This window comes from Punica granatum, chromosome 2 (genome assembly GCF_007655135.1).
Source record: "Punica granatum isolate Tunisia-2019 chromosome 2, ASM765513v2, whole genome shotgun sequence".
NCBI classification, from domain to species: Eukaryota; Viridiplantae; Streptophyta; class Magnoliopsida; order Myrtales; family Lythraceae; genus Punica; species Punica granatum.
In genome coordinates, this window is record NC_045128.1 from 16,564,700 (window position 1) to 16,589,012 (window position 24,313).

General features: G+C 36.9%; 1 pseudogene; it reads right to left on the minus strand.

Annotated features, from left to right (window-relative positions):
* Nucleotides 1-1,307: 1,307 nt before the first annotated feature.
* On the minus strand, nucleotides 1,308-17,324 carry LOC116194903 (annotated as a pseudogene).
* Nucleotides 17,325-24,313: the final 6,989 nt, after the last annotated feature.

Sequence of the window (24,313 nt, forward strand, 5' to 3'; positions counted from 1 at the left end):
TGTCTACGATGATTATTTATGATAATTATCAAAGAGAGAATAACTAAATTTTCTAAGATGATCATCTTAAATAATTACTTTCAGTTGTTTCAATTTTAGAAAACAATTTTCCATTTTATTCTACTTTCCTCAATTTTTATCTCAAATTATGTGATTCCAGCCTCTATTATATTTATTTATTTCACAAACACCAACTAAATTATACTAACATAACATGATTATTATCAATCATAAATCATAAAATCAATTAAAACTGCTGTTTGTGGTTGGATGGTGGTGGGTAGTAGGGTGGATTTTCCTAGCCTCAGCGACCCATCCATCTTTTTTAAAAAAAAAAAATTAAAATTCTTTTAATTTCTATTAAATTTAATTATACAAATATCTTTATTTTAAATTTGTACTTGACATTCGGAAGCCCACTAGGTTCGAGTAGACTCAACCCACTAAGAGATAAATCTCTTATGACCGTGAATTTTCTCAAATCACAAGACTCATACGAAATGTCTTATCTAAAGCTAACAAGTGCTGACCCAGTTGAAACCAACCCACATTGATAAAAGACCTATTTTAACTCGTCGCCAATTTAAGTTGTCTCTTTAGTTTATGACGTTAGAATCGTCCTTATTTTTACTGTTAAACACAACATTAGACTAACATAGTGACTTAATCTTATTCTTATTTGGGCATTAACTTGGTTTAATGAATATCGAACCTAATGTAGGAAAGTTTGTCCCCCAAAAATTAATGGACTAGTTAAGACCTATTATATTGCGATCAAAATAAATTAATTAGATAAATTGAAAATTCAAATTAAGATTAATAGAGATAAATGTTAACTTTTATTCCATATGAAATATAAATTAGCTCAGTTTTTTGAAAATTTTGGATCATTTACTATCAATCGTGTAGTTATAATTTCTATACATCAGTAGCTTTATTATTAATTTCACTTAGATCATATATTAGTAATTACAAAACCTTTTATGACGAATCAACAAATTCATGGAAAAAAAATTTCGATAGGCGGCTTCGCGCCGATGCAATATCCTTGAATAATATTATAACTGATAAAAAAATTTCACATAAAATATTGAATTATTATTAATTAATTACTATAAAAAGTCATCTAGTTAACTTGATTGTTGGAAGTTAATATTTTATTCCTCTTGCATACATACATACTGGCAAAAGGTTAATTATGAGCTAGAGATGGAAATGACCATAATACAAGAGTCCAGTGGAATCCCAACTTATCCTTTTATTTAGGTAGGTAGAAGATTTTGCGTAGCTATAATTGAAGCAAAATCTCAGAGGCCAAGAGTGTAAGGGAAGCCAGTGGAGGGCAACCAACTGTCCCCGGCAATAAACTGAGAGAAAGTGAATTGCTGCGCCTCTGAAGCGGTAATGACCCGGTAGCCCTTCCAGTTCACCCGATTTGACGTATCTGCTCCTGCACCCGTGTTTGCATATTCTGCATAGTAGAGCGTATCGAGAGCAAAATTGCCATCCCACGGGTACCAACCTGCCGGGTTGACGATGTCATTGATGGTCGTCTGCATTACCACTGTCCTTGAGTACATCTTCCAAAGTCATCCCAGGTATGTCTCAAAGCTGTCTTTCACGGCTAGCAGGTCCGAGGTTGCACCGATTCTGCATTTTTGAATCACTATTCCTGAACAGAAAATGTTCTGATTTCAACTTTATGGTTATAAGACATACCACCAATCACCAAAATTGATTCGTCAATTTATACGGTCTTACTTATAGTAAATATGAATTTTAGTATGAGTCGGATGTCTCCGTCACAGATGATGCCATTCGGAGACTCATTTCTTGTTTTTGGTGACGCAAGTATCAGCCACAAGCTCATTTTTATTGTGAAGAATACTTTCGCTCCCCTTCGGACTTTGTCAATTGTTCCTTCTCATGTTTGCTTGTAAAATTTGCTGAAGTAGCTGGCGATCAGTGTCCATACCTGTATTTTGGTTCGGATCATCCCGGCCCTGAGCAGTGATCATGTTCCTTTGGCTAGGGTTGGGTCGACGGGGGTGAATGTCGCAGGCTTGCAACACTGCAGCTGCATTCCCAAAGATGAAGTCTATCGTGCCCGCAATGTAGCAGCTAACGATAAACTGGCATAGGGAGTGGACATAGAGGGTGTCTTGGTAAGCGATCATACTGCATCGATAAAATGCGCACAAGTCGGCATTGATACGCAGTGCAACCGCTTTATTGAGATACATTATCCTACATGAAAAAAATGAGAAAGAAACCACAAGTTTATATGAGGCTTGGGTCCAGTAACCTATTAGCTTAAACTTTTGGATTGCAGATGAGCTCAAGTCTGTGTAGGTCCAAGTGAGAATTTTACATGATATTAGAGCGGGTTATGCTTCTGCGTGCTCATATGGGCTCACACCACGCCATATTCAGTTTTGAAGGCAGCCAAGAGTGCGCCTCACGTTAATCGGGCCCAAGAGTGGCCTAGTCTAATTCCGAGGTAGCTAAAGGTGCGCCTCTAGTTAGGCCCGAGTGTGGAGCTCGAGGCTAGTTTGATATTTGTCCCCCCTTACATGAGCACGAAAGAGGATGTTTGGCTTGTGGTCAATTGTTAAGGACGGATGTTTAAGGGCACATGGCACGTGTTGGACTACACGTTGCCACGTGAGGGTAGATGTTAAGATAGATTATCCCACATGAAAAAATGAGAAAGAAACCACAAGCTTATATGAGGCTTGGGTCCAAAAACTTATTAACCTAAGCTTTTGGGTTGCAGATGGGCTCAAGTCTGTGTAGGCTCAAGTGAGAATTTTACACGCTTGGTGCTTAGATGGCCCTGCGGCGTTCTTGAAAGTGATGTCTCTTGCTAAGAACCCCTCCCCGGCTACGGCTGCAGATGTTAACATTAGACTCCGACATCAGCTCTTCTCAGTTAAATAATATAGGAGAAAAAAGAAATTGATGGTGCCAAGAAAATCATGCTGAATCTAATATATAATTTTTTTAAAAAATGTAATTACCTTATTGAGACAAAAATAAACACATAATATAGATATGAAGAAAAAATAAGTTAAAAATTACATATTTTACCAAATAATGAAAATCGCGAGTGTGAATAAATACGTAATTGAGTCTAGTAAAAATGCTAATAGCAATAATTATGTAATATAAATTCAATAGTATTGGTCCGATGGCTAAAGAAAACAGCTTTATCGAATGAAAAGCAAAATTTTTGTGTGTTGTATTTATAGGCATATGGCACATTAAACTGGAACAATTTCACATATATCTCGAAGAGTTTTTTTCCAATTATCGAGAAAAGTATTTTTCTAGTAAATAATTATTGAGAAAACTTTTTATTTTTAAAGAAATTTAATTATATATTATTACATACAAGTTATATGAACACATAAATTAAAATGTTGTAAAAAGATACATGTAACACGAGATGAGATAATTGGATATACGTGGTAAAACCCCTTCTAACGAGAAAGGGGAAATGTCCATGGCACATAGCAGGAGAATTCACTAGATAATGAACCGAAGATTACAGCCTTTAGAGATGTCTCACATCCCAGCTCGTGTTACAAACCCCATACTGAGAAGAGTCTAACTCGATCTTTCAATTGTCTCTAACTTTCTCACCCTAATATCCTAGAGTTACAAAGAAATTTTTCCGATAGAACTCCAGAAAGATCTACTATCACTATTCCCGTTATATGAGACTCACTCAACCAGCCCCCCGAGGGGCCAGGGTTTCACAGCAACTGAGGCTTATTTTACAAGCCGTACAAGATCCTATTTATAACATCCAATAATGAGATATTTTAAAGATATCGTAATATCTCTCCAAGGATATTTCCCCATTTAGATAGATTCTAAGGTTACAAGAAATCCCAAAATATAGGAAATAATATTTCTCATGATTTATTTCTCGTTTATTGGGTCTTTGAGATCGTGGCTTAATGTAAGATACTTCCAACATAAAATGTGTCGAATATGGCACAAGCAAAGTATAATATAAGTTCGTTGAACTGGAATCGAAATGTCAATGCAACGTAGAGTTGAGAATTTGTAATTTTCTTCTGTAGCACATTCTTATTTGTGCGCCTTGACTTTTACATATCATAATATAATTGATGACTAGGTGCAGTCTAACATGTTGCACGAATGTATGAAAAATTAATAAAATTTAATTTAATTGAAATTTTTGGAGAAACTTGTTTGTTTACAAAGACAATTTATTTTAACATTTTTTAAAAAATATTTATTTGTTAATCCGAAATTTTTTTTGTTTATTGAGAAATATATAATGTTTATCAGCAAATTAACATTTAATTGCCCTTCCTTTCATCTTTAATTTTCATCAATCTACCATCAAACCCTTGAAGTCACTGCCGCCGGTCCCAAATGTCACGGCCCACCGATTTCCAGCTGACCTCTGACCAACCTCCATTAGCCGGCCTAAGTAAGGCGAGGTTATATCTGGTCTCACCATGTCGAAACCGACCTGAAGAGGTAGCTAGGTCGGAAGGTGGGGGGCGCAAGTCGCGGGTGGGTTTCTACTTTTAAAAATGTTATATTTTATTATGAACTTAGCACTATGTCTTGAATAATTTTTAGTAATGACTCTAAAGGAGAGGTGTTAAGAGGGTTAAGGAAGTCAAAAGGAAGCGAAGGATTTTGAGGTATTTCAAAGGGATTTGAACCTCATTTGGATAGACTGTAACAGAGGACTTGGAGATTTTCAATGGGTCTTGGAGGGTTTGAGAATAATACTTCCTCACTTCCCTTTTATATCATTGTTTCTCGTTAATTTTATTCCTCTCATCCATCCACAAACTTCTGGGAAGGTCCAAGTCATCATACAATACATACAAGTAAATTACCTTAAAAATTATTGCGCCTCTCGGTCCCTAAGTCGTCAAAGAAAAAAACTTAAAATTATATTAAAGTACTTAAGTAAATTGCACATACATTGAATAGTTTCACATATTTTAAGAAAATAATTAGGATAAATTAGATTCCTCATAAGTTACTTACAACCGAAGTAGATTATACAAGATTTTGAAGAATGATTACTTCTTTTTGGATAATTGTCTCTACTTATAATACTAATAAATTACATAACACTGTACCACCACTTTTGGTGATTGTACCATAAAATTTCCCGTAAACTCCATTTTCATTCCTCTCCTCTCTTTCAGTTCAAATACTCCTCTAAATATGTGTTTTTGGTTTCGCATTATAATTGAAAGTGTTTTTAATTTCTCATTATAATTGATATGATTAAAAATCACACTAAAATAGTAAAAGTGGAAACGAAACGCTCTTATAATTTTAGTTCAATTTTTAATAAATTATATAAATTTAATATGTGTTGTGCGTAGTACGGATTAGTATTTGGTTAGAGTTAAATTGGGTGCTTTTTCGATCTCTATTCCAATATCTGAAAACCCAAAGGGCCCTGACTAATCCCGTTCAAGCCATATCAACTCATTAAAGGATAAATCTCTCACGATATGGATTTTCTCAATTTACAAGTTTTGAACCCGAGATCTTATTTAAGGGAAACACACGTCGAATTACTTAAACCAACTCATGTCAGTTGTATGATTTTAATATTGCGTCTTTTGTAACATGTTTGAGTTTTTGTATGTTTCATAAGAACCCACCAATTATTTGATCACATAAACGGAAAAGAAAGACGAGACGACACATTATATGGACCGAGAGGACTTGCGAACAGGAAAGGGGAATTAATAAGGGGGCCTCTATTAATTTTGGAATTGTCCAAGTATTACATTCAACTGAGAAATAGAGTTTGGTGCATCAGGATCGAATTGAATTAATCGATGCCATTGAATTCCCAAATACTAGAGTACGCACCAAAAAAATTTATAATATACAAGAAAATATCCCGGGATTGTATCTCGTAATATTGTCTCCTTAAAAATCAAATCCTAGATGTTCGAAGGGAAGGGACAGTGTTGTGTCGTTTGAAAATGAGCTTCACCCAAATAAAATAGAACACAGTAATAGTGATCCATGTTCTCGTGAAATTTTATGGTGCAATTTCTTTTTTGGGCTATATTATATGATGCCACAAAAAATTTCTAGGACGTAATCTCTAAAAGTAGTGGTATGATACAATCAAATATTTTACTAAAAGTTCAATTATAATTCTGTCAAAATGCGTATAATTTTCTAAAAGCATAAGAAAATATCTTCGTGATTCACATAATTTACTTCAATAATAAGTAATTTATTATGAATTTTAAGTAATTTACCCTAAGTGATATATGAACAGTCGAGCCTTTTTGGGAAGCATTAAGCAAGGGAAAGGAAGGGGAGGGAATGTGAGGGAAGTTGAGGAGAGGGAAAAGGAGGGAAACAATTCTCATTGTTTGGATAGGAATACCTATAGAGAGAGGAAAGCGAAAGGAAAAGACATTTTAGTTAAATGAAAGTAAAATTTTCTTTTTCTGATTTCATTATCTTAATTGTACACTTTTCGTTCAAATCCTCAAATTGGGAAATTAACAACTTATCATTTTATTTCCCTTCATTTTCCTCCCCTTCTTAAAATGGGCCAATCCAAACAAAGGAAAATCACCCGGTCCCCCGCCGCATCTCCTCCCCTTTTTTAAGGTAGCCAAACACACTGTGAAGTAAGCGATAGCTAAACTGTTCTCTCATTCAGAAGTTTTGGAAACATATTTTTCCATTTATTATTCAGTGAATGTCATGGAAAAAAATAATGTTCTTACCTCACTATTACTTGTTAAAGAAAGATCAATTAGATTGTCAAATTAAGTCTATTTATAACTACTCGAGTGACTAGTACTGCATTTATCACAATGCAATTGGTGCATTTTGTACCATGTGACCAGTTAGAATTACCATAAAGTTTCTCAGTGTCATGAGGATCACGTTTTATTTAAGGGCATGACCTGACATGAACAATGCATCCGTCCACATCACGGTAGCTGGCATGCCCGGGAAAGCCATTCTTTAGGATAAATCTTTGTCCTTCAAAAAATTTTTGGTCCCATCTTCTTTGTGGCCCAGGATCATTTAAATTTATACAGTTACATATTTTTCTCTTCTCTTTTTTTTTTTCGGTGGGCAGAAACATATCTATTTAGGAAATTTACCACATAACAATGTTGGGAAAAAAATCAGTTTGAGAGTACATAATGTAAGCCTACGGGCGTATATATATATACAGTTTCATCCTTTCACCGAAAAATAAATGTTTTTTTATTAATACCAAAAAAAAAACTCTCGAAAGGGTAGCTCGTGCGGCGTTCGAGCTCGAGGTTGTGGGATGCGCTGTTCCAGATCAGATTTTCCCATCCATAACACGCGTCAAGGATCCTACATATATGATGTTCCAATTTTTTTATAACCAATTTTTTAAGAAAAATATTTTAACTTTTTAATTTAGTTGGTTTTTCATATAAATGAAGACTATGTGCCCAATACATGGAAATGAAAATCTAAACAAAGAGGAACAAGTAATACCGTTGGCGAGAATCAACCTTAAAACCTTTTGATTCCTAAGCGATGGTGTGTTACCATAGCTTCGTTTAAGAGTGCAGTGATGGTTGCATAAATGCTTTTTTGGCTGACTTTTAAGCAAAAATAGTGTTTGATGAATATATTTTAGGGCTAATTAACTCAAAAAAGCATGAACTTTGACTTTTTTTAATTTTGACACGAACTTTAGTTTTTGGTAAAAAAGGCAAAAACTTTGATTTTCTTGTCAAATCAGGCATCTGTGCCATTTTCCATCCATTTTGGTAACGTGGCGGAAACGGTCCGTACGTGACAATCGATGTCACGCCATCTTAGCAAAAATTTAAAAAAAAATTTAAAGAAAAAAAAAGAAGAGAGAAATGCTTTGATTGGAGAAAGGGTGAGGGCCTCGGCTATCCTCGAAACCCCCATTGGGGTCGTCAATAACCTCAAAGGGTATTGGTGACTCCAATCGGGGGGTGGTGACTAGGATCGAGGCCTACCTGCCAAAATCGGGAAGATCCCCAAGAGTGGTGGTCGGGATCAAGGCCCTACCCGCCAAAATCAGGAGAATCCCAAATTTGGGGATTCTCTTGATTCCGGAGGGTAAGTCCTTGATCCTGTCCACCACTTCCCTAATTAGGCTCATTGGTGCCCTTTGGGGTCATCAGCCACTCCAATCGGGAGTCGATGGCCCACTCTTTCTCTAATCAATGCCTTCCTCTATATTTTTTCTTCCTTTAATTTTTTTGAATTTTTTATTTTCTTGCTAAAGTGGTATGACATTATTTACCATGTAGACACCGTTTCCGCCAAGTCAGTAAAATGGTTGGAAAATGACACAGATACCTAACGTGATAAGAAAATTAAAATTCGTGCATTTTTAGTCAAAAAATAAAGTTCATGCTAATATTAAAAGAAAGGAATGCTTTTTTGGGTTATTAACCCCTATATTTTAAAACCATAATTTGATTATTTTTTTAACAATTGAAAACTTGATTTTCTCTAAAATGTAGTAGGTGCTTTTAATAATTATTTCATTTTTCTTTATTTTAAGCATTAATTTTAATTCCATAAGTTTTAAATTATTACTACCTAAATACTTTTACTTATTGTGAAACCTATACTTATTTTTTAGTAATTATATATGAATAATTTTGTATACTCTCAAACCAACCTATGCCTACTTCCTCAGTTGGTTAATTATTTGCCTACATGGCATTGTCACGTCAGCATTTAGTTGACAGAAATTGAAGTTGTGATAGCTTTGAAATGGTTTCGAAAGTTAATTATTTTATAATTTATGAACAAAGTTGATGATATATGCACGGACCCGAATGTGCTATCGTCGAGGCCCGCATTGCGCGCTTTTGAATCACGCGGCTCGAGAGTATCCACCTTCTCGGGGATGCGTGACGGACACGCGTGAGAAGGAGTCGCCACTTATCATTTTACGACCCGAAGGTCGAGGTCCGATAAGTTACTCGGGTCTAGGGGTATGGAACACCTAGTTTTGCTAAGGCATTGATCTGTACGGAACCGGAAAGTCCGTATTCGGGGGTTCATGTTACGTGCGGGCCTATATCCTGCACGCCCTTTCGGTACTCTGATTTGCTAGGCTTGCATGTTTTATTATTTACCGCGTGAATTAAGCTGCGCTCAGCATACAAGTTTTGACACCGGAAATTCGGTGAACTAAACGATGTCAGTTGAGAAGCCGAGAGAGAAGTAGACCCGTGTGTCGGGAAATCGGTTCACAATTTTGCGTTACAGTTCATCAAACTATGATATTTGAATTCCCGCGTGAACTGGAACCGTGAAATCTTGGAATTACTCTTGTCTGAGCAAACATTGGACCGATTCGATTAGTTCGACTCTCAGACCGTTCGCTCACCGACTGGGATTCTTACAGAATGAATATACAAAGTAAAATCCTTACAATGTTCTCAGAAAAATAACAACATACAAATTACAAATGATTGAATCCCAGTTGATTCGCTTTCGGTTATTATTACGCTCCGACTCACCGTGAGTTCAGGAAAACACCGAAAAAACTGAAATTCAAGCGCTCTCAATGAATGGGGCGTTGGACCCTGTGATCGATGGTTAAGGCGTTGAACCCTAAGTGCAATGCGTCCTATGGGTCGGGCTCGACTCGCATGGACAAGCAATAGCAGAAAAGTAACAAACAGCATGCAGATTACAGACAATGTGTTTGTTATTGCCAAGTTTATGTGGATTAACAAGTTATTAACCCAGGGGTATTTTGCAAGCAAATGCCATATGCTAAACAAGCAATCGTGCAAAACGTTTTGCATTCGGTTTTGCTTTGAGAACTTGACAAATAGAGTCAAATCTCATGTGTGTAGATTGCTTTTACAGTTGTTCTGTATTGTGACACTGAATCACCACTGAATTAGCCAAACTCGTGTTTTGACTCTAGATTTAGAACCTATAGTTCCACCTAACCATTATCTAGTGTGTAGTTAGGTCGAGTGAAAAGTTAATCAGTATTTTTGCATGATTTGTGACAGAGATAACCGTTCTAGTTACCCAAGTCTACGATAGGATGACAGAAAGTTACCCAAGTCTACGATAGGATGACAGAAACTCATCAGTTGATAAGAAAAGGCTTTGCAGATGAACCTGCACTTGAATAAGTAGCATATTCTTATCCTGATATTGTAATGTTTCTGTCAAACTAACCCTAGGGGTGTCGCTGAATTGTGAAAAGACGATTCTGCCATTTATTTGAAAATTGCTTTAAAAAAAGGGGAAACATTGCAGTGCGGGCCACCTCGGCCTATAGCCAGTGTCGACCAATTCCCTGGATCGTCCAGGATTGTGCAAGAACCCCAAAAAAACCAAAGAACTGATCGATCTGACCGGACATGATCTAAAAAGATCTTTTGTATCATGACCTGAGTTACCTGAAATCAGGTAAAAACTCAAGTTGAGACACATAAGCCCTTTCTAGACGTCCATCCTACATCGGACCGTGTGTTTTGGGATTTTGGAAATGTGAGTTTTGAAAAGGGCATTAACGCCATTTGACAACTCATCGACGCGAGTCATCAGTTAATTACCAATTCATGCAAACTTATCAGTGCTAAATGGGTTTAATCATGTGAGCGTCCCGATTAACCCGTTTGTGAATTTATAACTTAAAATTAAATGCCAAATGCAGTAATTGTACGGGTTATAAACAATCAGACAGATCATGAATTGATCCACTGAATGAAGTCCGAGCACCCGAAAAGCTTAATTTAATGAAAACAATTCATGACACGACGACCAAGACAGATCCAGGAAGACCGAGGATAATTTGGTCAAAATGACCAAAATACCCTCGGAGCCCAAATGGCCCCAAAATAGTCACCGATACATGAATTCATGCATTTTTCTTTAAAAATAATGTTTAAAGTGGTTAGCATGCGGGATTTGCGACAATATTGAAATTTTACAATTTGCACAAAATCCGAGAAATGGATTTCATCGAGGTAAATAGACCGTTTTTTACCCCAATAAGGTCAAAGAACTCTCGATTCTTTCCTCTTGGGAATAGCTGTGAGTTTCCTTGACCCGTTTCGAGTTTCAAACGTTCTCTTTAACCTGATTTCGATTATTTCTCGCATGCTTAAACGTTAAACACGGTAAATAACACGTATTTAACAAAAGCCGGTATCACCATGATTTGAAAAACGCATTTAAACATACAAACATGCAAAAACACGTTATTTATGGAATCGATAAAACAATACTGGCTCCATGAATGCGGGAAAACATAAAGATTCGAGAATTAACTCAAATCGGGGCAAGGAAACCGGTTATAACCCGAAAACCAACAAAGGGGTCACGGTTACCTTTCCTCAAAGGAAACCCGTGAGCCTCTTTGGTCGTTCGGGTTTAAATCGGTCTCCTCGACTTCTATTTAAACGTTTCCCAATATGCTAGCACGTTAAACGATGATAAACATGCATGATATAACATTAAAATTGTATAAAATTAAAACTTCAAAGTAAAACATGCATAAAACCACTTATAACCCCCATAAAGACAATAATAATTTAAAAGTCGTAGCTCCTCTAAGTCGGGAATGGTCATACCTAGTCCCGAGATGCGGGATGGGACTGTAAAAAGTCGGGTTGGATCTTTGTTGGGTCGCGTTTGGGCTATTTTTCGTTGAACAGACCTGAAAGGCACAAACAGACCCGATTGGAACACTGAACAGACCCGACTGGCACAAGTCGGGTCGGACGTCACCACGAAGGCTCCCGATGGAATTTTGAGGCAAGGTCAGCGGCCTTGAGTAGCCAAGGGATCCCTCTAGGTGACCATGGTGGTCGTTTTCTCTCAGAGTTATTGGGTCGACCCGTATAGTCCTGCAAAGATTACGTAAAATAGAGTGCGTCTTGGAAACTGACCTGACTGGGCAGTTTTTGGGTCGGAATTCACCATGGTGGATCCCGATGGAATTTTGATGCAAGGTCAACGGCTCCCGACTCCTAACTCACCTTCGGAGGTGATGGTGATGGTAGTTTGGCGAAAAGGGTCTCGAATCGACCCGAACTGCAAGAAAACCGCACAGACAGTAAGAAATTTCGACCCGACTGGGCAGTCGGGTTGTTTCTCCTTACTGGAGTAAAACCGATGGGTTTTTCTTGGATTGTTTTACTCTTTGACACCCTAGGTTGTGTGGGGAGGTGTTTGATGGTTTTTAACAACTCAAACAGGTTCGGAAAGGCTTGAAACCCGGGTTGAAAATTTTGACCCGAGAAGGACAAAAACGGGATCCGATTCTGTGGTTGCTTGTTCCAATGGGTTAGAGGCTTCAAACTTAAAATCTAAGCTCGGAAATGGATTGAGGGGGTCAAAAATATGTGGGATATGAAGTTTGGTGAATTTTGGATTTAAGCCGAGACGGTTTCCGACTTAAGACTTTGACCGGTTTTTGATGGTTTTGCTTGTTCTTGCTGAGCTGTGGTTTCCTTAAGCTAAGGGAGAGTTGAGAGCTTCTTGAAGAGTGAGAAATGCTAGAGAGATGGTGTGTGGTGAGTTGTGATTAAGTTAATGACTTAAAGGATATATAATGGCAAAGATTAAGTGTAATTAAGAGAAAAAAAGTGCAATTAGGGCTCTTGATTAGGGGGATCCGAATTTCTTCAATGGAGATGAGGATGAATCTCCTCCATGCATTCTCCATGAAGATGAGCCAAAATGCATTAATGTCATGGAGTGTTATCTTGGATGATGGCTTGATGTTTTCATGCAAGACAAGTGCAAGTTGTCTTCTTGGCTTGATGAAGAAGATGACAAGAGAGGGGTGGTTCTTCTTGTCTTTGGCAAAGGGGAGGGAGATACCGTGAGTCCCAAACGGATTGGAGGTGAATCGGGAATGTTCAGATGTCGATCGGTTACGTGTTCGAATTCCATGACTCGAAAGAACGTCGTATCGACAATGTACGCGAGAAAACGATCCTGATGAGCCTAAGATTGCTCATTTTGCATGAGAAATGCTAGTGTGATTTTTAGGCTCGAAAGCCAATTTTGCTCATTTCAAGTGACCAGAGCGAAGTTAACCGCTTATAACAACATATCTTGTATTTGCATCCCACGTTGGTCATTTTGACATAAATTGTCAGACAACGTGAACAATTGACCCTTAAGTCGGTAATGCAAATGTGGAACCGAAGAAGTCCTAGGAGGCCGAAACTGGATTTCTCATATTGCTTTCTGAGTTGTTTGGGCACTCCGGAGATCACTGTAATCTCTATTTGTCGAGATTGGACCTCTAAGGACTTGAAAAGTGCATCTGAGACCTTTAGAGCACTGCTCGGGAGGCTTAGATGAGTTGTGCAGTTCAGTCTGACGATTCCACATTGAATCTCGGGACGTCTAGCACTGTATAGGATGGGCATCCGGCGTCAAGTTTCCGCAAAAAGGACCTCCGGATATGAATTTCCGTTGAAAACGGCCTTTTCTACTCTTCGGAGGTCACTTGGAAAACTGAAAGGAGTTATGCTGTCTGATTTTCCCAAATGCGTCTGTCCGCTATAGTTTTTAGGGCAATGCAGGGTCAACTTCGTTTGCCGATATTCCGTCAGACTAGTCTCCGATTGTGCATCTCCAACGAAGGGTATGCTTGTTCTGTTGCTCAGAAGTCATTCAGGGTGTCTGCGTGGCTTCCGAGAACAGATCTGTTGTGATGCTCATGCTCTGTATGTTTGTGGGACATGGCTGTGTCTGACATTTGGCATTAATTTTTCTCTGAGAAACCGGCATTTTTGGACTCCCACTGAAAAGTTGCATGTATACAGAAAGTTATTCTGTATAGAGCAGATGATTTGCAAAATGCGTTTGAAGACACTTTTCATATGTTTGGTGCTGATGTGTATTTTTGGAGTCTAATATTGACTATATTCCAATGGTCGAGCGAACCATTGGAAAATAGGACTGTCCGCAATGTACTCTGAAATGTCGGTTTTGGATGTTGCTGAACTCTCTTGTCACTCTATTGGCTTTTGATAACCTAAGAAGTTCTTCTGTTGTTCGCACATGTCATCTGCTTGTCTTTGCTGACTTGAGGATGAATAGTGATTTCTTACTCTGTCGAGCCGTTTTCTATGTTCCTACTCAAGTCGTGCACTGAATAGCTGTTGATACTGTTATTTGGATTGATGAGCCAAAATAGGGTGCTGACAATATATTTGAGATGTGTGTTTTAGGATGTGATTTATAATATATATATATATATATATATAATGAAATGGTAAAACTTAAAATTACTCGCACCATACTGACTTCATTATGTCTCGAGCCAAGCTAATGCAAGAACGTTTTTTAGTGTAATTGTTTAATTGACTATGATTCATATGATTTGCTCATCTGTATGAGCATGATTATGAAATTGAGCCCTCCATGCAAAACCGAGCGACAACTCCAGAGCTCAAACAAAAACTTAAGTCACGTTGTCCTCGATAATAATTCCACCCTATTTTAATTTTAAAGATTAATCAGCCAAATCCACCCGTGCTATGCTCGGATAACAAAAAAAAATACAATTTATTTGAAAAATATCGATAATAACTTTGTTATAGATAGATTTAATTAAATATTTTATGTAATCTCAGTAAAATAGATCATTTTAGTGATTGCAACATAATTATTTTGTATGTGAACAGAAATATTTGTTTGTGATTTTATATATGGTTTTTTTTTTTGTGTGGCTCTGAGGATGTGTGCGTGAGAAAGAGGGAGGCGTGGGAGAGAGGAAGAATGAGAGGCCTGAGAGGGGGGAGGGAGGGGGAGGAGACAAGAAGAAGGGAGAGAGAGGTGTGGAGAATGAGAGAAAGTATTGAATGAGTATTACTCAATTTCGTGAGGTTTTGAAAACAATCAAAATACTTTTAAGTGAAATTTATGGCTCATTGTGAGGTCAGTTTTATACTTTTTGGCATTTTAATTGGATGTTATATATTCAAGTGGATGAATAATATTCACCTAATATTTGCTTGGGGAGTGGGTCTATTGTCTGATTTTATATATTAGTATAGATATTCAATTCAATTGCCTGTTGGATCTCATTTCTATCAATTTTCTCCGTTCAGTCTAGAAGCGATCTTATTTGGCTGTATTGTTGGGATTTTTCTTTTCGTGTGCATCCGAAATCCAGAAATTCAATTAGATCCCGACTAGTACAGTCGAATCTGATTACAGAAAAAAGTCTATGGGTTTAATATAATGATAGAAAAATTCCAATACAACTAATAATAGGATACGGGTATGTTTGTTTTCACAATCAAAATCACTTTGATTTTAACTTTAACTTTAACTCAACACACTACACAACAAAAATACACATTTTCCAAGTCAAAAATTTTAACTTTAACTTTAACTCAACACACTACACGACAAAGCACACATTTCCCAAGTCAAATTTATAATCCCAACTCATTTGTTATTTTCCATAATCAAAATCAAAACTACTTTAACTCTGATTCCAAACACACCGGAGTAATCTCATAACGAGTTTCAAATTCAAAACCTTTTTTTGTGTGTACCCTTTTGAAATTTAATTTGGACCTTTTTAACTAACCCCGCGTTTGTTAGTGTTTTTTTCCCCTTGTTATCCAACTCCAAACGTGTCTTTCTATAGAAGAAAAGAAAAATATTGTAATCAAAAGAGGATATAGTACAGTGGCGCATGCCTTGACCTATTGATCTAGATGTTGCAGATTTGATACCTAATGAGATTACACGTGCCATTTTATTAATTATTTAAAATTTCTCTTTCATTATACTAAGTCTTGAAACTCTTTTATAATCGAAAAAAAGAAACCTATTGTAATTAACATATGATAACAGGAAATAATTTGAATGACTCACCGACAATGGCAGAGTCGAAGGCTGTGCTCCCATCGACGACGTTTCTGCTGGCTGTGATAATGGTGGTCAACCGGCTGTCTCCCACGAACATGAGGTTAGTCTTTCTGCTCGGGAACTCCACATTCTCTCTATACACCCCAGCCTCGATCCTTATTATAAACCTCCTTTTGCTTGGCTCTGGAGCAGCCGCCACAGCTGCCGACACTGTACTGTAGTCACCGCTCCCGTCGGCCACCACTGTGATGTCCGGAGTCACTGTTTTGCCCTGGAGCAACCTCCTGTCCCCTGCTGACTGCCACTCCGGCCACCCCTTCGTGTCACTGTCACCCTCCTCTCCTGCCCCCAGCTCTCTCCCTGCTTGTGGCCATCAAGTAAAGAGAGCACTAAATAATTATCACATAATGATAATATAGGTAAGGTGCCAGGTTACGTTATTGAACATGAAATGGGCGAGCCGAGCTAGGAATGCAGGGATTGATCGGGATGGAAGTAGGACTACCAGGTAACTTAGGTTCACTCTCTTGTAATCTCCTCTGCTCTGCCATGTCGGTGTCGGTCATGTTCTTGAACATGGCCAGCGCATTACTGCACATGCGGAAGACTTACTTATGACCGACCAGCAGGGTCTCCCGGATCTTCTTATCATCCGAGTCACGCAAGAACCCATCCAAGCATGACTCCTGGTTTGTCATGGCGGCACTGATGAGTGTCCGCAGGTCCTCTGCATACCGTGCAATCGACCTGCTGGCAAGCGAAAAAACAAATGTCATTTTCCTTAATTATGTCTATATGTCGTCAATAATGCCCTTGGGCTTTCGGCCCGTATTTCACCAAAAGAAACAAACTTGTGGTCATGCGGAACAGGGAAACTCGCATTACTGTACAATGATCCAGATGGATGAGAAGTTCATCTATTGGTGTTGGGATAGTCCTTCAAGTCCTGGAGGGTCTCCCGGATCTCGTCGAGGGTTTGGTCCACCATGCTGAGGCAGTCATCGAGTGCGGTCTTCCCACGGGCTGTCAGGAGGGCCCGGGAGGCAAGCTTCTTCTTGATGTTAAAGTAGTTGTGCCGCGTCGATAAGACCGTGTGCTCCAGGGCCCCTCTTATCACGTCCTTTAGTGTCTTCATCTCCCGGGATCGGACCGAGGAGGAGGAGATCGCGGAGAAGAAGAGGTCAGGGTAAAGTGTAGAGCTGCATGAGGACCGGATGAGGGAATGGCGCTCCGAATCGGAACCCAGACTCCGGAAGGAGAGGAATAGGATGGCACCGACGAGGAATAGGAGAATACAGGAGAGGGTAACATAGAGCTTCTTCTTGGACTGAGACATAATATTATTTCTGGTTTGGGATTGGATGTCTTCTTGGGGTTGGAGGAGAGCAGGCCAGAGTTCACTTATATTAGTAAGACACTGGAGCGCGGAGAGCAATCCGGATAGAGCAGGATCTTTTTTTTTTTGATAAGTTGGATAGAGCAGGATCTATATGTACGTGGGAAGCGCTGGCCGTCAATGCGGGGGACATCGCATCACTATTAAGAGACGTAAAAAAATATGAATTTTTATAGCACGCCGTTTTAGAAACCAATTCTTCACATGCAGCTTTTAAAATTGCACAATATATTCTAACTAACTCTAAATAGTTTTTAAATTAATTTTATTTTTTAATTACAATTTTATACAAATTATCAATACTTACATTACTAAATTTTTTAATTTAACCGTAATTTATTAAGGCAACAATCAAATACATTATGTAACGAATATACTTTTTATACATATTTTTTTATAATTAAAATACTTTATATTTTTTTTCTCTTACACGTTCATCTCTTTTCTATTTTCCATGGATTTGCGGTTTTCTATCAAATATAAATATCAACGATCATGTTCTATGGAACAGAGTGGTGTTCATTTACAGAAAGAAAAATATAATGTGTCTCTACTTAATAGTGTTAATCTGCATATATCTCTGAACTTTTTATATCTGTAATTCTTTGTGTAATCTAAATAAGAAGAAAAAAATTATAAAATGATACATGCGAAAATATTATTACTAACGAAAAACTATATAGAATAGACGAATTCTCGAGCAATAATATGCTTGTTTGTTCTTGACCTATGAAAACGATTTTCCACTAAAGTCCACAAATTTTGCGTAGTCATTGTAGCACTTATGGGCGGCCATCCCGATATATGGCTCTACCCAAGTCTTGATCATTGCTGCCCCTTTACTGGGTCGGTGCCATCAGCAATTGCACCATACGATTTTTTTCTAAATACATAGGGCCCGTTTGATTTCGTGATTAAATTTTAGAATCATGATTTTGATTTTAACTCTACTCACTATACAATAAAAATACATATTTTCCAAGTTAAATTTATAATATCATCTCATTTGTCTTTTTCCACAATCAAAATCAAAGTTACTTTAACTCTGAAACCAAACGTCCCGTAAGAGATCGAGATGATGGCAGGTTCGTTATGTATCACTTGAACCACTGTCAATGTGCATCATTCATACCTCTGCCCATGTAAATATATCGATATTACAAAAACTATCCCCGATCACGAGTTTATACTTAGGTAATCCTATCTAGATTTCGTATTTTATCATGGGGCTAATAAAAAAAAGTACAAAATTTTCACATTTGAACAATTCTTGTGCGGATTTTTTTTCTTAACCTAAAAATTCACAAAAATTCTATTTGATAATAATTTTAGCATGACCTCAATTTTAATTTGGACAGAAATCGAGAGCAAAGAGGGCGCTGGCAACCCCAATCGGGGGAAGAGGGCTCCTACAACCCCAATCGGGGGTGATGGCTGTGATCGTGGCTTTACCGTCGGAATCGAGAGAATACCCAATTTGAGAGTTCTCCCGGTTTCGAGGGTATGGGCCTCGACTCCGGTCACCATCCCCGATTGGGGTCACCGGGGCCCTACCCCGATTGGGATCGTTGGCGCCTTCCGTAGCTTCGATTACGTCCAAATTAACGAAATATTTGACGCCGTGCTAATATTGTTATCAAATCAAAAACATGTGCATTTTTAGGTTAAGGAAAAAAGTTCGTATTAGAATTGTTCAAATGCAAAAAAAGTTTTGTACTTTTTTTTATTATTAACCCTTTATCATGCTATTTAAGAACAATCTCGATTTGCTAAATGGTAGTATTATTATTGAGTGGTAACCATTTGAGATTTTCTTAAAAAATAAAAAGTGAATGGTAATTATTTGAGATGCTCTCATGACTATCCTATATGAGATTTTTATTTGTTTAGGGGCCCGTTTGCCTCGGGGTTCAGAAACTGAAATAGAATCCGAATGAGACGGAATGGGAGATGGAACGATAAACTTTCTTTTTTGTTTGGCTCAATAGTGAATTGAAATTCAAATCCATTTCATACGTTTATTCATAACTCACGGAATTGGAATCAATTTTGCTTAGTATTTTTCAATATTTCATGCAAAATTAATAGGAAAATTTATACTTTGAGATAGCATATATATATAATTTTCAAAAGAAAAAATGAAATGAGAAATATTCTTATATATAATTTCACGTTACGGGGTAAGAGAAGAATAGAAGTTAGGTACAAAATTTCAAGAAATTATTAAAATACTTTTTTTTGGCAAGAATTAAAATATTTTTTCTTAACAAGTAATCGAGATTTGTCAATACTTATAATAAGCAAATATTACTTTAAATTATTCATAAGTTGGAGATATTTGTAGGACAATTTAATTTAAATAAATAAAGAAAATTTGGCCAAACAAAATAAGTAAATAAAATGCTACTATAAAAGAAAAAAAGATATAAAAAACCACAGCAGAAAAAAAAAGACTGGGAAAAAAGTAATCGACCAAAGTAAAATACTGTGGTGAACAACTTTTTGTTGTAAAAAAATTAATTAACAGAAAATATTTTTCATTTTCTGCTTTAACTCCCGGGAGTTCCCAGGGATTGGATGATTAATGAGGAATCGATTCCCTATAAAACGGAATCGGAAATCAATTCTCATATACCAAACAAAATCATATAGTTCATCATACATTTTTCAATATTGAAATAGTTCATTAACACTTATAATAATTGATAATAAACAAAGAACAATTTGTACAATTAATTAGTTTAATATATAAGTTTTTAAATTGACATTATATTCATTATGCGCGTAGTGTGGATTACGTTCTTCTATATAAATAATAGAATTAAAATATGAACTTGTCATTGTTCGAAAAAGTTTAGAGCTCATTTAAGTTATATTTATTAGTTACATGCTACAAAAGCTAATACGTATTTATATTTTGTCCAAATTCTTTTAATGGTTTTAAATTTTTTTTAAGGTGGCTTTACTTAATTGATATTCATTAAGATATTGAAATATAACAAAAAAAATTCTGCCACCTTTAATAAGAAGAAACGGTTATAACATATTAGGACTTGCTAGCCAAAAAACTGTTTTCGAAAATTTATAAGTTATATTTATTAGTTACATGCTACAAAAGCTAATATCTATTTATATTTTGCCCAAATTCTTTTAATGGTTAGAAAGTTTTTTTTTAAGGTGGGTTTACTTAATTGATATTCATTAGGATATTGAAATATAACAAAAAAATTTCTGACACCTTTAATAAGAAGAAACGATTATAATATATTAGGACTTGCTAGCCATAAAACTGTTTTCAAAAATTTATAAATTATACCACAACTACAATATGACTAGTGACTGTGATGAGAAAATACGAAGAAAAAATTATTACAGTAGAAAATTTATAGTGCTCAAAGAAAAACATGGAACTCGATATAAAAGAATTTATTAAAGAATAAAACATTACACAGAAGAATGTATAATTTTTTTACAATTATTTAATAATAGTGAGCGTGAAAATATTAACAATGAAATAGGTCACTTGAAGATTGAAAAATGTCGAGTATATTAGCAAAAAACACAAGAAAAAGATTTTAGGAGGAAAGCTTCTTTTAAGTTCGTTGAAATGTTGATGTTATATCTGTGAAGAAAAATTTGAAAATGAAAAAGAACTTATGACACGATGTGGACTCTAAGATGACTGCACACAAAAACCATTTTTAATTCATTATATATAGATAGATATGATAAAATTTGAGCATAATAACTGATACTTTTTATAACCTTAACTTAATAATCTAAATAACATATATGGTACCAAAATTATTTTCCAATATTTATTACTATACTGAAAGTATTAATAGAATTACCAAGAAACCCTTCTTTTTTTTCAAAAAACCTTATTAACTCTCAGTAAATCACATATAAAATCAATTTGATTAATTAGTTTCTGAAGAAAATTAGAAAACTCATGCACAATAACCACCTTTATTCTCAAACACGTCCCCTCTCAAACAATCTACTAAACTTCCCGTCTCTTAGTAGCCCAAAATATCCTAGAACATATATTTCGACAAGAAAGAAAAAAAAAACTATTTGCAAGTAGCCATCCCTTATTGAGCCATGTTTCTTCCTATAAACTTATAATTTAAATTGAAAAAAGTACAAAAACCCCTTTTGTGATTTGAGCTTGAGACAAATTGAATTTAGTAGTTTTTCTTGACTACAAATAACACCATGTGGTTCATTTCGTGAGATATAATGGAACTCACCGTTAATTTTTTCGTCATTTTTGGTTCTAAAACTGTTCTTTTTACCATTATTACTCTCAAACTTTCAATTCCTTTTCAATTTGGTCCTAAAATTTGGAAAAGAGAAAGGGGGGGTCGGGGCCGTCGGTCAGCGACCCTGACCCCACCACTGAGGTTGCATGCACCTACAAAGATGCCGGTGACCATGGAGGTGGGGTCGGGCCGCAGATTGGCAGCTCCTGCCTCCGAATCGATCGGGATTTCAAACTCAAGATTCCAGTCGATTCGGGGGTTAGGGTCCACTAATCGGCGACCCCGACCCCACCCTCGATGTTTATGGTATCCTTTGTGGATGTCGGCAACCTTGGTGGTGGGGTCGGGGTCACCGACCGGCGGCCTAAGCCCCTTCCCCATTTTCTCGAATTTTAAGATCAAATTGCAAAAAAGTTGAAAGTTTGAGGGTAATAACAAAAAAAGAAAAGTTTGAGGATCAAAAGTGATAAAAAAATTAACGGTGAGATCCATTATGTCTCATGAAGTGAATCACAAAGTGTTATTTGTCCCTAAAAAAATCACATGGTGCAATTTATCTCAAGTTCATACCACAATGGGTTTTTGTACTTTTTCCTTTTAATTTTTACTGATTTTAATGATCTATTGCTTATCATTGCAATTTATTTTTTACGTTAAATAAATTATTATTTTTAATCAAAATACAATTATTTTTTTTAGTAGGACAAAATACAATTATTTTTTTTTGGTGTAAACCTTGATATCTGGAATCTCAATTGGGCCCCGGCTAATTCATTCAAATCGGGTTGGCCCAATCAGGGGCAAAGCTCTTTCAGCGTAGATTTTCTATATTCACAAGGATTCGAACTCAAGATCTTGTTTAAGCGAAATAAGAGCCGACCCGCTTGAACCAACCCACGTTGTTCAAAATACAATTATTTTGATATGTTGTTTTTATTATTATTTATGTTGCATGCATAGAGCATATGTGTTTTCCTTGATATATATGAAAGGGAGCGTAAATACTTAAAGAACAATTGGAAATATAGGGAAAGTAGTAAAGGCATTGACGAAGAACATCTATAGAATATCCCTGAAATTATGCATGAAAATACTCCATATCAACTACTTGTATCGGCTGTGTGGACCAATTTACATGTTTTGTGAGTTTGCAAATTAGTGATGACGGCCACGAGGAGTAGTCAAACAAAGTCGAGACACTTTTTCATTATTGTGAGTTTTGGAGAAAGGAATCCTCTTTATTCTCTTCTCTCACGGTTTATTGTACATCCATGACTTAATATACACCAAAATTGTCTAGAAGCTTAAAATAGGAAAGACAAAATACAGCAAGCTAATTACAGTAAATATGGTAAGATACAGGGTAAATAAAGATACAGAATTAATAAGCAATATATCTGGGATTGACTTGCCTAATACTCCCCCTCAAGTTGGAGCGTGAAGATCATGAACGCCCAACTTGTCGAGAAGAAATTTAAAGCGATCTTTTCCAAGTGCTTTAGTGAAGATGTCAGCTAGTTGTATCCTAGTAGACACATGAGAGGCAATGATGGTTCTCGACTGTAGATGTTCTCGGATAAAGTGACAGTCGATTTCAATATGCTTTGTCCTCTCATGGAATACCGGATTTGCTGCAATGTGGAGAGCAGCTTGACTGTCGCAGAATAACTGTACAGGCTCGGAGTGATCAATCTTGAAGGACCGAAGTAGACTCTTCAACCATAATATCTCACTTGTAGTAATCGCCATGGAACGATATTCCGCCTCAGCAGATGATTTGGAAACCGTGGTCTGTTTCTTGGTTTTCCAAGAGATAGGACAGCCCCCAAGAGTGATAAAATACCCTGATAAAGAACGGCGAGTCATTGGACAGCTAGCCCAATCTGAATCGCAGTATGCTTTTAACTGGAGAGATGATGGCTTGAGTATTATTCCTTGACCCGGTGTACCTTTGAGATATCGAAGTAACCGCATCGCAGCATCCCAGTGCGGTTGTCTTGGATCTTGCAAGAATTGAGACAAGATATGAACCGGATAACTTAACTCCAGTCGTGTGATAGTTAAGTATACAAGACGTCCGATGAGCCTCCGATACTTTCCAGGATCCGAAAACCTCAACCCCTCTTCAGTAGACAACCGGAGCTGTTGCTCCATAGGAAAAGTGGCAGGTTTAGCTCCTAGCATGCCAGTCTCTGTCAATATATCCAATGTGTACTTGCGTTGACAAAGAAACATTTGGCCTCCTTTACGAGCTATCTCAATACCGAGAAAGAACTTTAGATAACCGAGATCCTTGATGCGAAAATGACGATTGAGAAATTCCTTGATGGCAGTGCAACGAGCTGGACTGTTTCCTGTCAAGATAATATCATCGACATAGACAAGAATGGCAACAAAATCGTTGTTCTTTGACCATGTGAATAATGAATGGTCTGCTGCAGATTGTTCAAAGCCAAAACCGCGTAATGCAGAAGTGAATTTGGAAAACCAATTACGGGAGGCTTGTTTCAAGCCATATAGGGACTTTCGAAGACGGCATACACGGTGTCGATCAGTCAAGTCAAAACCTGGGGGCAGCTGCATATAAACTTCTTCCTCGAGGTCCCCATGAAGAAAAGCATTGTGGACATCAAGTTGATGAAGATCCCAACCTCTAAATAATGCCACTGTTAAGAAGCATCGAACTGTAACCATCTTAGCAACAGGAGCAAACATCTCATTGTAATCAATTCCTTCAACTTGCGTGAACCCT